Below are 5,682 nucleotides of genomic sequence, written 5' to 3'. Positions count from 1 at the left end.
AATACAGGTTTCTTTATAGAAAGAACTAAAACTGAAATAGAAATTGGAGCCAAGAAAGGACCACCAAAGTACTAAAAGCCAAAATGTGTGGTTAAATAATTAAGTTGTAAATAAAACTGATTTGTTTATTTGTTACGTGCCTTATAACTCTGCTGTAAATTTACTATTTTTTAAAGATCTATGTTCCATTTTTAACAGGGAATTCACTAAAGGAGAGAGAAAGGTCCATATTTCAGCTGTAAATAGGTTTGTACAGTTTAAGGAAGAGAAAGACTGTATTCATGCCATTCCGAATCCAAATATTCTTTCCCTAAACCCTGTCCAATTTCCAGAATATTTTATTCCAGAGCTAGCAATCCTGTTTTAACTACAGCTTAACAACTAAAGTTTCCCCATTATTTTCCCTGTAGCAGAAAAAAAAAATAGGTGGTTTACTTTATTTAGATTCAAATAGAGTGTATATACTGGTTGATTAGCACAGATCCATGTTAATTCCATCAACAATTACGTGAATTTTTGTAATTAAGTGCTTACAAAATAACATGGTTGCAACAAGTACTTATTCTGAGAGAAAAACCATATCAGAAAAGCTGCTACAGCTTAGAAATGCATCCTCCCATTATCTCATTTTACAGTAAGTGAGATTAAGGGAGCCCCACCACAAGTCTCTTTCCCTGCCTGAGGATCAAGGAAAGAATATCAAACTTCTTGTTCCTTCTTCCACATCTGAACAAGAATATTTTCAACAAAGCAAGTTAGAAATTTTTGTGGAATTTTCTAAAAAGCATTTCTATATCTTTGTGTTAATTTGGCAGGCAATATTGGATCTCAATAACAGTACTGCTTTTCTTCATCTCACTATTTGTTTTAACCCAGATGCTCTCTACAGTATTGCCATATTTATTCACTTAGATTTCTGAGCAAGGGTGAATGCAGTGTGACTCCTTTTCCCTTTTTATTTTTTTAGCACCTTTTGATCAAATTTTGTCCTTTGCTTTATTCCATTTATAAGAATTCATATTACCTCAGCTATAACTGTTAAGATATGCCTTCTTTCCTGTATGAAAAGTTCAAACACACCTTGTTTGTTTCCCTCTGAATTTTCATGTATAAAAGAGTTGTGCAGAGTACTTGAAAGAAGTGCTTCTCATTGTGCAAGGACAGGGGTCTTCAAACTTGGCCCTTTTATGACTTGTGGACTTCAACTCCCAGAATTCCTCAGCCAGGCACTCTGGCTGAGGAATTCTGGGAGTTGAAGTCCACAAGTCATAAAAGGGCCAAATTTGAAGACCCGTGTGCAAGGGTTTGTGCAAAGTACTTTTTTAAAATGGTTAAATTAGCCATGTCTTCAGCAAGTCTTGTGTGGCTGCTGCAGAATCCATTTCTGTTCATCTCCATGTGTGTCTCAGCCACTGAAGAAGCTTTTCAAAGACTCAAATGCTTGATTTATTTGAAAAGAAGTGCTTCAGTCATGCTGCTGGGTGTTAGTATATTAATAATGGAAACCATGAATTTTATAAGCCAACATTCTTTAAAATTTTCTCATTCCTCTTTAACTGAGGTTTCCATTTCAAGTTTTCATCTTTATTTCCAAAGAATTAAAGTAGGTATCAAGTGTGCCTCTAATAAGTTGGGCACACCACAGTAGCGTACTCCTGAATAGGCATCATCTATATTTCAGTATAAGAATCATCCAGGTTTCTGAAGAATATAAGAGACATTAGTTTAAATATTGTAGGATCAATATATGAACATGTCTATAGGTGTTCCTTTGTAAGGGTATTCCCATTATTACAGTTAATAATAAAATATATTGCTGATGTGAAATAAAATTGTGTTTTGTAATAACTGTAGCGACCCAGGGAATATTCAGAAACATTTGTATAAACAAAAAGGACAAAAACATTCTCCTTCTTGACTTACTGGTCTATAAGAAGGAAGGCAGGAGAAGCATGTCACAGAGAACAGGATTTGAGATATTCTCCAAAGCACTTGAGGGCAGGACAAGAAATAATAGAGGGGAGATCATTAAAGAGAGCTCCAAACTAAAACTAAGGAGAAATTTCCTAACAGTCTGAGAACAATAAATCAGTAGAATGACTTATCTCTGAAATTTGTGGGTGCTTCATCACTGGAGATTTTCAAGAACAGGCTGGGCAGCCATTTGTCTAGAATGATATAGGGCAGTGGTGGCAAAACCTTTAGAGACTGAGTGCCCAAACTGCAACCCAAAACCCACTTATGTATCGCCGGGTGCCAGTGGGTGTGGTCCACCGGGTGGGCATGGCCCACTGGGTGAGTGTGGCCCACTGGATGGGTGTGGCTACAGTGGTCATGGCAGACTGGGTGGGTGTGGCCAGGGTGGGCATGGCCAGCTTGATGTTGCTTCTGGGGAGGGATGCCTGTGGGGGCCGGGCAGGGTTGGGGGAGATCCAGGGGGTCTCTGGTGGGTGGGGCAGTGGGCAGGAGGGTGTCTTGCTCAGCTGATGGCTTGGAGGGGGAAGGGGGCAGCTACACTCCCTCCCAAACACTGCCGTCTCATGAAAGCAGGATGAAAGCTCCAAAAAGCGACAAGGAAAAAAAGTTAAAATAGAAGAGTGTGTCCAATGGTTTTCTTCCCTGTGGGGTGGGGAGGCTCCTGAGCCCCACAGCTCTTTTGGGGGGAGGAGGAGAGTGGGGAGGGTCTGTGCTGGGATCAGGGCTCCTCGTGCCTTCCTGCTGCCTGCCTGCGCTCTTCTGCTGCAGATGCCGTGGCTCTGCTTGACTGGCAGGGCAGGGGCACGCTCATGGGGATGCACGTGGGGATGCACGTGGGAATGCTGCCTCTTTTGCCATGCCAGGGCTGGGCTGGGGTGGACTGGGCGCAGACCCTCCTTGCTGCTTCTTCCCTGCAGACATCAGGAGCACCCACCCCACCTACCGCTTGTCCTGGGGCAGCTGCTGCTATCTGGCACTCTCCAGCCCATCGCTGGCCAGTCAGGTGTGCCGGGATGCCTCCCTTTGGGCTCCCTCAGACTCTCCCCCCCTCCAGGCTGCGGCTGGTCAGATTTCCCCCATGGGCAGCACTGCGCCTGTCCTGGGCTAGCCCTCCTCCTCCATCCTCCTCCTGCAGGAAGACCATGGCTTACTAGCCGGGCATCACATGCGTCCTCAGGTGGAGGAGCTGGGCAGTCACAGCTCTCGCTCCCCTCCAGTCTCCATCTGCCCAAAGCCCGAGCTTGGCGCACCTTGTTGGCCAGCAACAGGCTGCAGACCATGGGATGGCAGCAGCTGCCTTGGGATGATGCATGGGCACTCCTGATGTCCGCAGGGGAAGAAGAGGCATAGAGGCTCCATGCCCTAGCCCAGCACCGGCCCAGCACGGAAAGCAAGACAGCAGCCCCACATGCTTCCGATCCAATCCTTGCAGAGCACCTGTCAGAATCCATATCTATCTGATTTCATACTTCCCTTGCTCTTCTTTCTCTGACCCAAATTCCATTCTCTTCTCTCCCTGGGTTCTGTCATACTCCTGGAGGGGAGAGGGGAATGATCGCGGGTTTATTTCCTTAGCTTCCTCTATCGCTACAATGTAACACTTCACTTTCCTGCATTATTTCTCTCTGTACTTTCTTCTCCCTAAACTGTCAACTAGCAAAGGGGGAGGAAGAAAGGAATGCAGCCTCCAGCAACTGGCTTATCTCTCCACTCTCAAGAGAAGATGCAAAGAATCGCCTAAACATCACTGTTACAACCAGAGCTGGCCTGATGTTATCTCCCCTTTCCATGATGGACTTAACACCTGGGGATTGGCCGATTTGAACTGTCCAGATGAACTATGGGGTGGGATTTGCTTGGGGACACTTTAACTTATTGATCTGTGTGGGAAAACCTCAGATCCTGTCTAGTATGCCTGCTATCATCTTCTCCTAATAAAAGTTCCTGTAAGGACCCACCCCACTTTGCATCTTAAGAAGACAGAACTCCTGGAATATTTCTTCCAACAGGCATCTTTATTAAGAGAAAGCTGGATGTAGGCGTTCTAGACAGGACTTGGGTCCAAGCTCTCACATTCAAGTTTTTAAGGGATCCCCCATTAGTCACACCCCCGTCACCCCCTTCTCCCAGCGACAATCCCAGGCNTGAAAAGGAGTGTAACCTGTGCTGGCGTGGACTGCATTATTGTAGGCAACTTCTGCGAAAGGGAGTAGGTCCGTCCAATCGGACTGCTGAAAATTCAAAAAACATCTTAAATATTGCTCAAGTACAGAGTTCATTTTTTCAGCCCCCCCATTCCCTTGTGGGTGATGGCTAGATGTTAGTCCCTGAGTGGTCCCTAACAAGGATAAAAATTCCTTCCAAAATGCAGACGTAAATTGCACTCCCCTATCAGAGATGATGCGTTGGGGTGCCCCATGCAATCTGTAAATGTGCTGGACAAAAAGTTTCGCTAAAGCTTTTGCGGTGGGAATCTTTTGGCAAGGGGTAAAGTGCACCTGTTTGGAAAACAAGTCCGTGACCATCCAGACAACAGTATTCCCATTGCTTTCTGGTAGTTCCACTATAAAATCCATGGCTATTTCCCTCCATGGGGCTGAAGGATTTGCCACTATTTGTAACAGTCCAGGCGATTTCCCTTGCAACCTCTTTGCCATTGCACACTTTGGGCAGCTGGCCACATAACTTTCTATGTCCTTTTTTATGGATGGTCACCAAAATTGCCGTTTAGTTAAGTGTAATGTTTTTACAAATCCAAAATGCCCTGCTGATTTTGTGTCATGGCAAAGTTGCATGAATGTGGCTCTCTGGGTTGTTGGTATATATAACTTTTCTCCTACCCAAGGCAATCCATCTCTCATTGTGCACATATGTTTGTTTTTCAGGAACCATTCGTCTGTTTCCAAACTTTTCCGGAATTCAATTCCAGTTTGGCTGCTCAGTTGTGGTTTTAACTTAGCTTGGGCTCTGGTGGTTACTGGTGCTGCCAGTTGGGATTCTGCCATCATCGGTTTAGAGTCTGTGGTTCGCGTGCGGTTATATTGGGGCATGCATCTGCCAGGAAATTCTTTCTCCCCGGCAAATGTTTGAGCTTAAATTGGAACTGGTGGAAATGCTGGGACCAGTGGGCTTGCTTGGGGTTGAGCTTCCTGGGTGTTTTCAGGGCTTCCAAATTCTTGTGATCAGTCCACACCTGGAAGGGAATTTTGCTGCCTTCTAGGAACTGGCGCCACATGAGTAATGACCAACGTATCCCGTATGCCTCTTTCTCCCATACGGGCCAGCGCTGTTCTGTTTCCGTGAGTTTCTTGGATGTATACGCACAGGGTTGCAATACCCCTTCATCGTTTTCTTGTAATAGTACAGCCCCCACTGCCACATCACTTGCCTCCGCTTGTATTACGAAGGGCTTATCCATGTCTGGGTGCCTCAGAACTGGTTCGGCAGAAAAAAGTCTCTTTAATCTCTCAAACGCCGCTTGGCACTCCATTGTCCATTTTAGTGGTTGGCTAGGTTTTACTGAGGATGCTCCCTTCATTTTTAATAAGTTAGTGAGGGGCAGGGCTATTTGAGCAAATGAGGGGATGAATTGACGGTAAAAGTTTGCAAAGCCCAGGAAACTTTGTAGTTGCTTTCTTGTGCGGGGTGGTGCCCAGTCTAATACTGCCCTGACCTTCTCTGGGTCCATTTCAATGCCTTGTGGGG

The sequence above is a fragment of the Protobothrops mucrosquamatus genome, unplaced genomic scaffold (genome assembly GCF_001527695.2).
Source record: "Protobothrops mucrosquamatus isolate PMUCROS unplaced genomic scaffold, P.Mucros_1.0 scaffold1163, whole genome shotgun sequence".
Lineage (NCBI taxonomy): Eukaryota > Metazoa > Chordata > Lepidosauria > Squamata > Viperidae > Protobothrops > Protobothrops mucrosquamatus.
The sequence above is the reverse complement of the archived record's forward strand: the minus strand, read 5'-3'. Positions refer to the sequence as shown.